Raw genomic sequence first — 14,291 nt, forward strand, 5'->3', positions numbered from 1 at the left:
TGTACAAAGCTTTAGTGAGATGACACCATGTGTACTGTATACTGTTTTGATCTCTGTACCTAAGGAAGGATATACTTGCCTTAAGAGGATGTGCAGCAAAAATTCACTAGATTCATTCCTCTGTTGAAAACATTCATCTGTGGTCTATATCCACTGGAGTTTAGAAGAATAAGAGGTGATCTCATTGAAACATAAAATTTTGAGAGAGCTTAGAGGGTAGATACTGAGAGGCTGTTTCTTTTAATTGGAGAATCTGTAACTGAGGGCATAGTCTCAGGATAAGGAGACAGCCATTTCGGACTCAGGACTGAAATAAAGAGAATTTTTTTCAATTGAAGTGGAGTGGAAACATCAGTCGTTGAGTATATTTAAGGCTGCGATCAATAAGATTTTTTGCCCTCCTAAGGGAATATAGGGATATGAGTATTGTCAGGAAAGTGAGGTTGAGGATCATCCATGATCTTATTAAATAGTGGAATAGGCTCAAGGGGCCATATGACGTACTCCTCTTATTTTTTAGGTTCTTAAGTTCATTGTTATGTACCCAAGGTGGCACAACAAAGTTCCACAAAGAGCCATAAGATAATGAAAGTTAATCTGATTTGTGCCGTTGATTGAAGGACGGTGAGGATGTCAGAACACTCCTGCTGTACTCCAAATAGTGACAAGGGATCTTCTATGCTTAACTGAAAAAGCAGATGATGTGTACATTTAATATCTTTCCAAGAGATGACATCTAAGACAATATAGCATACCCTCAGAATTACACTAAAGTGGTGGTCTACATGATACACCTAAGCCCTGGAGTGGAACTTGAACCCTCGATTTTCTTCTGTCCAGATCAATGTTTAAAAACTCTTCTGGAGAGATACACAGAAGAAGAAAAACATAGATGGAGAAAGAGAGTTAGTGTGTGAGAGGTGTATTGAGTACAAAAACAAGAAGACAAGGAAAGGTTTACAGAATGGAGAGAGTGAGAAACAGAAATAAATTCCTGGAAATGGGAGCATATAAAGAGGAAAATAAGATATTAAGAATGGGAGATGGGGAAAGACAGAGGGAGAGACAGAGAAAATCAGAGACAATCCACTCTCGGAGAAATAACTTTTTTTACAAGTCAACAATGTCATAGGAGAGCAGCTTCATTATATAACCAGACATGTTGCTTCACATAGAAAAATGGATCAATTAGTGTAAACTCTCCAATTTACTGCACTGGAGTGGTGCTTTGGGCTGCATTTGACTGCCACAGTTGGAGTTTGGTGAGAGAGGGGCTGTTAATTTCTATCTAAAATTAACTAGGTTTCTCAAGGGAATGCAGCAAGAGCCAAGTCACCGCGAGTAGCTCAGCTGCAGAGAGGCATGGGGGGTGGAAAAGAGTGTGAGAGCAATCGTGATAGGGGATTCTATCGTAAGGGGAACAGATAGACACTTCTGCGGATGCAGACATAGCACCAGGATGGCATATTGCCTCCCTGGTGCCAAGGTCAAGGATGTCACTGAGTGGCTGCAGGCCATTCTGAAGAAAGAGGGTGAACAGCCAGAGATCGTAGTCATATCGGTACCAACGATATAGATAAAAAGAGGGATGAGGTCCTGAAAACAGAATATAGGGAGCTAGGAAATAGATTAAAAAGCAAGACCTCAAAAGTAATAATCTGAGGATTACTCCCAGTGCCATGTGCTAGTGAGATCAGGAACAGGAGATTAGCCCAGATGAATGCATGGCTGGTGAAATGGGCTAGGAGGAAGGGATTTAGATTCCTGAGTCAGTGGGACTGATTCTGATGAAGATGGGACCTGTACAAGCTGGATGGGTTGCACCCCAGCAGGACCGGGACCAATATCCTTGCAGGGATATTTGCTAGTACTGTGGGGGTGGATTTAAACTAGACTGGCAGGAGTTGGGAACCTGAGCACAAGAGAGAGAAACAAAGATAGGAATGAATGACAAAAGTAGAAAGCAAAAGTGGAAAGCAGAGGAAACAAGGGCTAGCAGCAAATAGGGCTTTAGTACAAAAAAAGATGTGTGAAAATGTTAAAAAGGCAAGTCAAAAGGCACTGTCTGAATGCACGGAGCATTCACAATAAGGTAGATGAGTTAGCAGTGTAAATAGATGTAAATGGGTACGATATGATAGCGATTACAGAGACATGGCTGCAGGGCGACCAATGTTGGGAACTGAATATCCAAGGGTACTCGATATTTAGGATGGACAGGCAAAAAGGAAAAGTTGATGGTGTGGCATTGTTAGCTAAGGATGAAATCAGTGCAATAGTGAGAGAGAGATTGGCTCAGAAAATCTAAATGTAGGATCAGTCTGGTTGAAGCTAAGAAGCAACAGGGGCAGAAAACAGTAGTGGGAGTTGTCTATAGGCCTCCAAACAGTAGTGATAAGGTAAGGGATGGCATTAAACAGGAAATTAGAGATGCATATAATAAGGGTGCTACAATAATCATGGGTAATTTTAATCTATATATAGACTGGGCAAACCAAATTAGCAATAATACTGTGGCAGGTGAATTCCTGGAGTGTGTAGGGCTATCCTACATTTGGTATTGTGCAATGAGAAGGGGTTAATTAATAATCTTCTTGTGCGTGGTCCTTTAGGGAACAGTGACCATAACATGATAGAATTCTTCATTTAGCATGGAAAGTGAAGTAGTCAGATCTGAAACAATGGTCCTAAATCTAAACAAAGGAAACTGCGAAGATATGAGGCGTGAGTTGGCTAAGATTGATTGGGGAACATCATTAAAAGGCATGATGGTGGAGAGGCAATGGCTAATACTCAAGGAATAAATGTATGCATTTCAAGATTTATACATTCCTTTGGTGCAAATACACAACAAAAAAAGAGGCGCAACCATGGCTAACAAAGGAAGTTAAGTATAGCATTAAATCCAAAGAGCAGTCATGTAAAGTTGTTAGGAAAAGTAGCAAGCCTGAGGAATGGGAGCAGTTTAGAATTCAGCAAAGGAGGACCAAGAGCTTGATTAAGAGGGGAAAAATAGAGTATGAGTAAACTTGCAAGGAACATAAAAGTGGACTGTAAAAGCTTCTATAAGTATGTAAAAAGAAAAAGATTAGTGAATGTAAATGTACAGTCCAAAACAGGAGAATGTATAATAGAGAACCAGGAAATGGTGAAGCAATTAAACAACTACTTTAGTTCTGTCTTCACGGAGGAAGACACAAATAACTTCCCAGAAACGCTGGTGAACCAACAGTGTAGTGAGAAGGAGGAATTGAAGGAAATTAGTAATACTAAAAAAACTAGTGCTGGAGAAATTAATGGGACTAAAAGCTGATAAATCCCCAGGGTACAAAAGGAGGTGGCCATGAAATTAGTGGATGCATTGGTTGTCATCCTCCAAAATTCTGGTACAGTTTGGGCAGATTGGAGGGTGGCAAATGTAAACTCACTATTTAAAAAAGGAGGGAGGGAGAAAACAGTGAATTACAGACCAGTTAGCCTAACATCAGTAGTAGGGAAAATGCTAGAGTCTATTATAAAGGATGTGATAACAGGACACTTAGAAAATATCAACCAGATCAGACAAAGTTAACGTGGATTTATGAAAAGGAAATCATGTTTGACAAACCTTCTCGAACTTTTTGTGGATGTAACTAGCAGAATAGATAAGGGAGAACCAGTGGATGTGATGTATTTGGATTTTCAGAAAGCTTTTGATAAAGTCCCACATAAAAGGTTAGTGTGTAAGTGGGGGTAATATATTGGCATGGATTGCGAATTGATTTGCAGACAGGAAACAGTAGGAATAAATGGGTCTTTCCGGAGGGGCAGGCAGTGACTAGGGGGTACTGCAGGGATCAGTGCTTGGGCCCTGGCTATTCACAGTATATATCCATGATTTGGATGAGGGAATCAAATGTAAGATTTTCAAGTTTGCTGATGACACAAAACTTGGGAATATGAGCGATAAGGAGGGTGTTAAGAGGCTTTGAGGCAATTTAGACATGTTGAGTGAACGGGCAAATATGTGGCAGATGCAGTATAATGTTGGTAACTGTGAAGTTATCCATCTCGTGCCGACCTAAAAATTCCGCCCATGAAGAAACAAATGCAGTCCCACAGAAAGAAAGCATCAATACGGAGTATTTTATAAATTTCTTGAAGCTTTATATTGTTATAATACTGAAGGCTCCTTCACCGTGCCTATTCCATGTTCCTGAGATCAATTTAAGTGAAGAATGGCATCTCGAGGCAGAAATATTGTCTTGATGGTTGTAAGTTGTGGGACTTGCAAACCTGTGGCCAACTGTTTTCAGTGCTGTAAATTCACCCCAGCTGTGAAGAAACAACTGCATCTGTCACAGTTAAGGAACCCACAGACACCAACAGCATCCTCCTGAAGAACACACACAACTCTTCTCTGTTGTGACTGTCAGCAAATCTGAGTTCTGAATCCATCATTGCCATTGATTAGGCGATTCTAATGTTCAGATTGCTGATCAACATGGAAATTGCTGGCACTTGCAAACAAATGTTGCTGCTGGTGGAGTGAGAGTGAGGAGGAGACACAAGTTGGATGCGTCAATCAAAGAGGAGGAACCAGCACATATACTGGCCCACCACCACCTTTGCATGGCGTCCAATTCTGTACAAATGCTGAGGAAGTGACTGACACTTGAGCAATGTCATGTTTCTGGATTTTTAACTTGGAAGGAATTTGGGGCTACTAAATTAAATCTGGCTCACAGTGAATGAAATTCTCAGAACGTGCACACCCTGAGAATGTGAATTGCAAGCAAACAAATCATCTATCCAAGGTGGTAGCTATGACATAATAACTTAGTTTGAGACAAGGAGGTTTTGTTCGCACATTTCGGAGAAGACATTGGCCGTGATTTTCCAGTCTCGGCAGGCAGGGCCTGGGGTGCACAATGCAGAAGGAGCTGAAAAATCGATTTCCCGCTGGTGTGAAATGATGGTGGGAACGTGTGCTCCCGCCCATCATGGCAGGTCACCATTCCCGCATGTGGCCAGCATGAAGCCATTTTTTGCATCCCTGTTAACGGGATGCAGATAAAGCCCCGACCGGAATTGCTCCATGCCCAATTATCCACGCTGCCAGTGGGATATCACTGGTCTCCAGAACATGTTCCATGCTGCGGGGGTCACAGAATGGGTGAGGAGGTTTATGGATTGGGTGGGTGGGAAGGGCCATGATGGTGTGTGGGCGGTGGGGGGTGTGTGGGCGGATGTGCAGGTGTGAATGGGCATGGGGGAGTAGAGGAGAAGTGGCTCAGAGGGAGGGGTCTGTGGTGTCAGCTACGTCCTGGGGGGTATGCTGAAAGAATTGTTGATAGGAAGGCATGATGAGGGTTAAAGTGGTCTGTGGAAGCCGGTAGGATGGGAGGGTGAAAATTCTGTGATGACGAATGAAGGGATGCTAAAGGTTGTTGGAGGAGACACAGAAGTAAAACTGGATTCTGGGGGTTGGCAGGGTGGTTCATGTCTATTGTCATGGGGGTGGGCTCCTCGGGATCATAGAGGACGTGAGCATTCACCTGCATGGGACAGAGGGTGATGGGTGGGGGAAGAGTTCTAGGATGACTGTGAGGAAGTCAAAGATCACACCAGGAGGGTCAATGGTTATGGAAGGGGGGTGGTGTGTGTTACGGGCGAGATTGGAAGCTATTGGACTCAGCCTGAAAAGTCACACGCACCATGGCTGCTTGCAATCACCCAGAGCCTCGAGGTGGAGATCTCGAGATGCTGGATGGGAGTTGGGTCATCGGGTGGGTGGAACTTCAAGTCAGCTCAACTGAATAACTGAAGGGTCACCCCAGCACATGGTACTGACAATGCTCGAACATTTCAACACATGAGCGTGTGAAGGGCAAAGACTCAGTGTGCATGGGAGGCTTCTTACACATGGCTCACAAGGGCCCTGGCAAAGATCCTAGCCTTTCCTGCACATGCATCATTCTGGGGAACATGGACCTAGCCTGAGGTGTCCCTCCGAAGATGGTGGAGGGTGCTTGGTGGAGTTGGGGTGGGGGGAGCGTACAGGCTTAATGACTACGAATTGCAATTTAACCACATCAGACCGCGTTAAAGTGCAAGGGTAGTCTATTTACAAAAGTGTAAGAACATTAAAAATTATAGTGCACCCGTGCAACCATATGTGAAATCATAATTTCTTAATCTTTTGTTCTCTACCAGTTTTTCTAGGTTTTTCCCTGATGCAGTTGGGGTGGAGGTAGCCTGCTGACTAGTTTGCCCTGTTGTCTTGGATGTCCTTGGCAGGCGTCCTCTGGAGACCTGAGGCTGGAGGGCCCTGGCTTACTTTGGCTGTCCTGCTGTGGAGCAGCTGCTCCCTTTTGGGTCACAGAGGATGAAGCAGAAGGGGTAACAGGCAAGATTCCAAAGGCCTGGACACCTTCAGAGTCCTGAGTGGAGGTCCCAGGGATGTCCAACTTCTGCTCCTCCTCCCTTTGGGTGGCCGAGGGGCCCCTGCCTGACTCCTGGTGGAAAAGGGGCAACTGGAGGAAGATCAAGGCGCCCCATCACCCTCTTGCGTAGCCACAGCAAGATCTCACCCATGGCTACAGCGATGGAGTGCAGGTCTGTGCACATCGACTGAAACTGGACATTCTGCTGGACGAGGTTATCCATGGCATTCACCATCCTTCCCACAGAACCTCCATGCACACACAGGTTGGAGGCACTTCATCAGAGAGTGGGCAGACGGACTCCTCCACCTCATACACCATTCCGTTGAGGGCCTCTGCCCGATGTTCCCCTGCCTCTCGCTGCATCTGCAGCATCTCGTGAAGGGCCGATCCCAGAGGCTCGTCATCCAACTCTGACATTGCAGATGCCTTTCTCCCAGCAGTCCTTGGCTGACCCTGCCTCCTCCTGCTGCAGACATCTGTCTCTGTGACCACCACAATGTGAGACCCTGCTTAAACTTGATCTAGTACTCACCAAGATGTGTGTCTCTGTCCTGGTGGAGGGTGCAGGTGACGGCTCTATAAGTGCACTTTCATCCTCCTCCCCAATGTCCTTTGTCTTCTGGGCTGAACAGGGCTGCTTCTTTTCCTGCTGGCACCTATAATTGAGAGAGGAGAGAGCAAGTGACTGCTTGAGCTGCCTTCAACATGGAGGAACACATGACCCTTAGGTTTCTATGTGACTATATTATGCATGGATTCTTATTGGGTGAAGGCTACCTGCTGACTTCTCCATCTGCACAAGCTCAGTCCAGTTCCTCTCTTGCCAGCTCAGCTGACCACGCCTCCACTCCTGTAAGATTCCTCAGTTCAGACGGACCCCCTCCAGTCTTCTCTGTCTGTCTGTCTCTCCTGTAGTGACATAACCTTTCCTGCACAAGGAGAGAAGATGAGGTTGAGGGTGATTGGAAGTATGAGCAAGATGCCTAAAACCCAGTCTGATAAATAATCCGCTGGATTTGAATGCCATGTGATTGATACACTGCAGGTTGTCCGCCAGGGTTCTAGGAGCACCCTCCAGAGCAGTGAGCCCATGCAGATGGAAGGATAAGGCTCACAGAGGCATGTCATTGGCAGTGCTTGCTGGTGCCCTCAACACCTAACCTCCTTTCCACAATCTCCACCCCCCAGACTGCATCCAAGCTGTGCGTGTGGGAGGGTCAGGGATCTGCAGTAGCCTTGCCACCAGCAGACCAGGTGGACTGCAGTGGGGCTATGAGGCATTACCTTATCACGTTGACTAGTTCTTTTATATTTGGGTTGCATGGATGGTGCCCTTGTCACTGAAGCCCATGTTCCCCTCTGCCATTCAGTGAGGTTAGTGAGCAATTGAGGGTTCCCACCATCCTTTTCTGGCACTGCAGGGCAGTCCTCTGGTGGCAGCCGTGGGCACTGACCACCTTGTCGACTTCCACGCAGTGTTGGTCACATGGTTCAGCCTCCTCCTCCTTCCATCCTCGAGGTATGGTACGCTCCTTCCGGCCTCCATTGTATTGAGCAACACATCGAAGGAACTGTCGCTGGATCTAGGGGCTGGAGCTCCCTGGGATTGCTAGGCCACCTGCTCCTTCCATGGTGGGTTTTAAATATGGTGCCCGGATATGACAGCAGAGGGCGCATCATCCAGCCTGCCCTGCCACAAAATACATCGGGAATCCCCTGACTGTATAATTAATGAGCCCAGCATCACTGGATTTGGTGTGAATTCCCACCAGGCTTCCCGGCGGGAAACACTCCTGGGCCCTGCCCCCTGCCATGGGACGTAGGCCCAGAATGGAAAATCCTGGCCAAAATCCTGTGTAAAATGCTGGAATGGCTTTATTCATGTGAATTCAGCAGATAGGGATGCCCAGAACTTTGCATTGTGGCATTTATAGATTGCTCAAATTTTGATCATGTACCTTTTAATAGTTGCTTTGATATTTTGTGGCATTTTTAAGTGTTATAGTAATTTTAGAATTCCTGTAGTATTTTGTGATGTGACCTCCTTAAACTTTTTTTTGGTCTATGAATATTTAGCCAAAAAATAACTTCAAACCACCATAATGGGCTGTACAATATTCTTATGGGCACGGTCAAAAATAATTTTAAAATGGGGAATTGTTCTACAGCAATAGCACCAAACAAGAAAGAAAATCCATTGCACTTGACAGCAATAACAGTGTACTCCCTTCGATTTATATTCAATTACAACATAATAGGAAAACTAATAATGAAAGTAAATGATTATACCTTTTTTAAAAAAAAATTCTTGAAATTATGAAGTTGGGGAGAACTGTAAGGAGAGTTTTATGGGACATATTTATCTATGATAGCTGCTAATAAGAGCCTTGCATATCTTTTAAAATCTTGCCTGTATTAATTACCAGTACATAGTTGGCATTTTTGCCTACTCTCGATGAATTTATCTGGTTGAAATAGAATTGCAGCCAAAGTGCAGCTTTACTGTTGAGAGGAGTAATTACAGTGTATTATTCTAACCTACTTTAAAAAGATGAAAACAAAAATGTTAAATTATTTGATGATACAAAATTCTTAGTTTCAAAACCTAAGTTTAAAAATGTCTCTACTACAGAAGTTGGTGAGAAATGTGCCCATGGCTTGCAAGGTATAGCACAATAAAATTATGGAAGTAGCAGAGAACTTGCATCATTCATCGTTTGCAAGAGGAGGGGAGGAGTTTGCAGAGCATTGCTAAATCAAGCTCCTTTTGATCAGGAAATATTAGTGGAGATGGAGTACTGTCTAGCAAATAAAATGCTTAAATTAAGAACCAAATGAAGAAGAAAATTCCAACCCATGAGATCAGAAGCTATTTCGTCTGTGAGCTCATTCTCTAGGGGTGGACTTTGAAGTAAACTCTGCTGTCAATGTGTCAATTAGCACAGATGCAGAAACCTGTTTAGAATGGGTACTGAGACATATCAGCAGTGAGTGTAAATGGAAAGGACAGCAGGAGATCTTGTTGAGATTAATTTACTGAAAAAGATTGTGCATTTTTAATAAGTGATACTACAAACCTGCCGAGGTCTCCAGCGTAACAAAAAGGTGCAAATAATGAGGGCTTTATTTATTTTTGTACATGTAAGAGTGTTAGATTGCTGGTTATCATGTTGGAGTGTTGAGAGGGGAAATTGGGATGTTTGTCACTTAATGACTTAAATGTAAATTTTAAAATGGAAATTTAAAAAATATTGAGGGAGATGTGAAACAATCATTCATTTTAACTCTCAAATTCAAAATTATCCTTTGTGGATTTTGGGCATATTGCATATTTTTCCAGTGATTTATGTTGCATAGTGAATGTAGCAGCACAAGAACTCCTAAACTAGAGAAAACACATGGGGATTTATTTTGCTGACGGGTAGATGGGTTTGGATCTATGTGGGAAGTTAAATCCCATAAGAGAGACATTGGATAGAAATCTCGATTATCATCCTGCCCTCTTCTGGATTTCACCTGGGCAGGTTTGAAAGTGAGTGGGGAACACCCATGAATTTATTGGTTAGGCATTCAATTATTCTAATAAACAATTAAGTTCTGTTTTAACCACCAATTCCAACTTTAACAGGTAACCCACCTATTTCTCGAGCTGTGTGGAACTCGCCAGGATCACCCAGGTGAGTGCATGGCAGGGAGAGCTTTTCTCAGTGAGACTGAGGCTGGGAAGCCTTTGATCACTGAAACTGAAAGAGCTGCAGGCAAGACCAAGTGAGGCTGCTGCTCACAGTACTCAGAGTCTCCGCTCAGTGCTTTATTGTGCTTACCAATATCTTTGAAGGCACTTTTCACTCACCTTCAGCTCCACTTCCATGCTGCCAGCCTTCACCAAGGCATGGCTGCAGCTTGTGCAGTTCTACCTTGCACTTCTTCTGAAGAGAAACAGAAGCAGCAGCACCAACACCATCAGCTCCAGCAACATCAGGAACAATGCCAGCAGTAGCAACATGTGCTCCTCCAAAAGGCAGAGTGGAAGGAAACTCCAGCTCCAAGGAGGCAAGACCCCCAACGCAGGATCTCCAGGCAGAGGATCACCTCTCTCGACATGCCTGAAAACCAGGGGACCAGGAAGCACAGCAGGTTATTGCTGGCATCTGTAGCTTCCTGGCAAAAGACCTCCATCCCAATGGAGCAGGTGGGCACATATTGCCAGTGGCATCAAGGTGCCTATCATTGGACAATCAGCCCTTCCAAGGTTTCTGTCTCCCCCAAGTTGCCCTCTCTTCCACAACGAAGGACAGCAGAGAGATATGAAGTTAGTAGTGGCTTTTGTGAATAGAAGGGAAGGACAATATTTGTGAAGGGTGCCTGTGAGGCATAGGTATGAGAGGACTTTCTAAGATGAGGTTAAGGGTGTGTGTTGGCTGCTCAAATGGGGATGTGAGGTGCCTGGAAAAAGAGGAGTTAATGCAACTGCTAGGTGTGGTATCCTGCAGCATGTTGTGCCGGAGAATGCTAAGAAAGTCGGTGTGGGACTTGGCACCTGAGGAGAAAATCACTCACCTGTCAAGGCCTCCTGAGGCACTGGATCCTCTTGGTGCACCGTTTCCAAGTTTGAGGGAGAACACACCTCCTACTGACTTCCTCGGTCACCTCAATTCACACCTGCTTGGTTAGAGAAGTTGTCCTCTCCTCCTGCCCCTCAGGTCCTCCAGGTAAGAGTGAGAGACCCAGGATGCACTCGTTCCAGATCTCCTCGCCATTCCTGCAGTCTCAAAAATCCAGGCCTTGTTAAACCATGGCAAACCGTACCAGGATAGCTTTTAATTAGAAAGATGCATCACCCTGCCCACCCATCCTCCCTGAGTGGTCAGAGCATTTTCCATTTCTTCTGGGAAAGAGTCACAGCAATGCCCATTGGAGAGCCTAACAGGTTCCCAACCTGTTAATGGTCCCATCTGCAGGATTAAGTTTTTAAAATACGCCCTATAAGTCAATGGAGAATAAAATTGGTTGGTTGGGCTGAACCAGCACTTGACCCAATCCGGCCAGTCATTGCTGGGAAGTGTTAGATTAAAATAAACCATGCGGTGAACATTGTTACTGTCCAGCAGCCAGCCATCTGTGCACTTGTCAAATAGAAACTCTAACAATATGTGAGGGCATGGATTAGGGGCTTAATTTAACCCACCCTGCTCAACAGGAACAGGGTAGAGGGGCTTTAAAAGGGAACATTGGGTCTTAATATAAAAGAAAAATACCTTGGATGCTGGAAATCTGAAATAAAAACAGAAAAGGTTGGAAAAACTCAGCAGGTCTGACAGTGTCTGTGGAGAGAGAAAGAGTTAATGTTTTGAGAATGTGTGACTCTTCTTCAGAATGGCCTTAACGCCCTGTTTTCTTAGAAATCCTGCTGGTCACCATTTTAACTTCACTGCAGTGAAGTGGCTAAGACACCCGCTAGAAGCAGATGGGAGCCTCATTTATGCAAATAAAGGTCTTGTTTTGTTGATGGGACATTGATTTACATGTTCGCTCTGGCCTCTGTGGGAAAGCTGCTACCAAAGGCCTAAGATGTGTTCCAATCTAAGTTTTCTTTGTGGAGTCAGGAGGAAAAGGATACTCCTCTGAGCCCCACAAGGAATGTTGTGACCTACTGTGCCGCCTTTCGATAAGAACTGTAACCCTGGAGGAAGGAGTAGTTGCATATCAAATATTTAGCTGATCCTAGTGGACTTTGTAGCTCCAGGGGTGGGTGGGTGGGGAACCAGTTAACCAACTATGGAGGAGGAAAGTTTTTACATCATATTTTGTAAATGCAGTATCATGGAATTGCCCAGTTACAAATCGAAACCTTGTCATTTGCAACAGCAAAGCCAGGAATGAGCTTTCTGCTTAAAAATGACTGCACCAGCTCCACAACATGGGAAATGTCAAAAGTTAACATTTTTATTCTGGGGATTTGTATGGTTTCTTTGGATGTACATACACATTACATTCAGTCATTGAAGTTGCATATAAATGATGTTCTGTGTGTTTTGCGTGAGTTGTAGCTTTCAGACATGAGGGAGATATCAACATATTCAGTCAGGCATGCACACCTCTGCATTGTTTTTTTTTAGTGTAGAAAACCATGTAATATAGTCCTCCTCTTCCCTGTGTTAGGAATGCTAAATGTGGCTGGTACATTTGACTATAGGCATGTTCCTCTTTCCCTTATATCTGTTAAAAGACTGTCCTCTCATCCTAGTGGAGTTTCTGTTTCACATGCACAGATGGTCTGCAGTGCCAGAGGCAAATATTTTAATGCAGTGACACGCTGACCAGGGAGCATACATGATCCCTTCATGTGGCAGAATTGTTCTGAGATCCGAGTTTGCAATTGATTTTGATGAGGAAGACAGACAGTCTACCATCTGACAGAGTATCCATTCAATTGTCACTCACTGGCGTCTGCACATGTCATCCAACTCCCAATGAAAAGGAGAAAAAGAGTCGTAATTGGTTGAAATTTTAATGTTATGAATGTAGGGTATGATTTAGAGATCAAGAGGAAGTGTAATGTAATACTGTGCTGACAAAATTTGCAATGTAATTTACATTTTCATAGTCTATCATTATTCAGTCAGCATAACATGCTACTTATGAGGCTCAAATGGCAAAGGAAATACTGATCATCTATGCATGAGCCTAGGGTGGAAAAAGAACTTATCCCTAGTATGAGTCAGGAGCTCTCTGTGTATTTTACAACTGTCTAGTTTAAAAATATGTTTTTAATGCACCTCCAATGGCTAAAACAGCTTTACAGTTAAAAGCATGAAGTTGAGCATAGATAACCAGTCAAGAGCAAATAGTTTGAATCAACTGTGTTCACATTTGTAGGGAAAGGACACAGTGAAATCCTTTCCTATTGGGTGCAAGACTGATGTTCACAGTGATTTCTGAAAATACCCATTTGAACATGCCCAGAGTGACATTAATGGCTATTTGAAGTTGCTTTTAATACTGCTTTTGAATCAACTGAACAAAGTCAAAATGATTACCACTATCCAATATCGTCTACGTAATGTGGCATTGGATGTAGTCCTGTGAGCACATAAAGGTAGCTGAAGCATCTGCCATTTAAACAAATGTTTTTGCCAAGTCCAAAGTTGGATAAGGGAAGACTAGGAGCAGGTCAAAAGACAACATCTTGGTTTTGTGTTTTCTGTAGTTTCCAAGGGTGAAAAGGTCTCCATATCATAAGGCACTGAGTGAATGTACTGCTATTTCAAGGATCAGACTGAAGTTTTCAATTTGGAAATGCACAGGCTTAAATGAACCTAAAGCTTGATCACCCTGTATAAAAAGCAGAAGTTGGCAGCTCAAAATGGGGAGGAAAGCTCACTACCCATTATCAAGCTAGGCTCTGTAATCTGTAGATAACGTCATGGGTAGAAGAATACATGCGGATATCTTGCAAGCACCACTGTTATATTTCACTGAAGAATCAGCCTTGGTAATGAACTGTAAATTATTTTCACTGTTCTTAATGAAATCTTTATTTCACTGTTGAATCAACAAAATCAAATGCTCCTTTAAACTACAGCTCCTGTTTGTAGTTAAAACAATGTCTCTTAGTTTGTATTCTTTCAACCAAACTTAAAGACTCTGGTGAGACATCAAAGGGCTGCCTATATTTTTAAAAAAGCTTAGAAGATAATTAATAAATGTGCAACTCGAGGAACTGCATCTGAACGAAGATACAAAAACTCCACATTAAGTATTTTAAAATGTTGACATCCATTGTGAACAATATTCATTCAGATAATAGGTTCAAATGATAGTTTTTTTTTTCAAGATGTCCTCCCATCCTATGACAGGCCT

The 14,291-nt window shown here is 43.6% G+C and overlaps 1 protein-coding gene across 1 annotated transcript in view; it reads left to right on the forward strand.

Annotated features, from left to right (window-relative positions):
• otc (ornithine transcarbamylase) overlaps nt 1-14,291 on the forward strand; it is a 59,379-nt gene that overhangs the window by 11,049 nt on the left and 34,039 nt on the right. The gene's annotated exons all lie outside the window — the stretch shown is intronic.

Source organism: Carcharodon carcharias, chromosome 18 (genome assembly GCF_017639515.1).
Source record: "Carcharodon carcharias isolate sCarCar2 chromosome 18, sCarCar2.pri, whole genome shotgun sequence".
NCBI lineage: Eukaryota > Metazoa > Chordata > Chondrichthyes > Lamniformes > Lamnidae > Carcharodon > Carcharodon carcharias.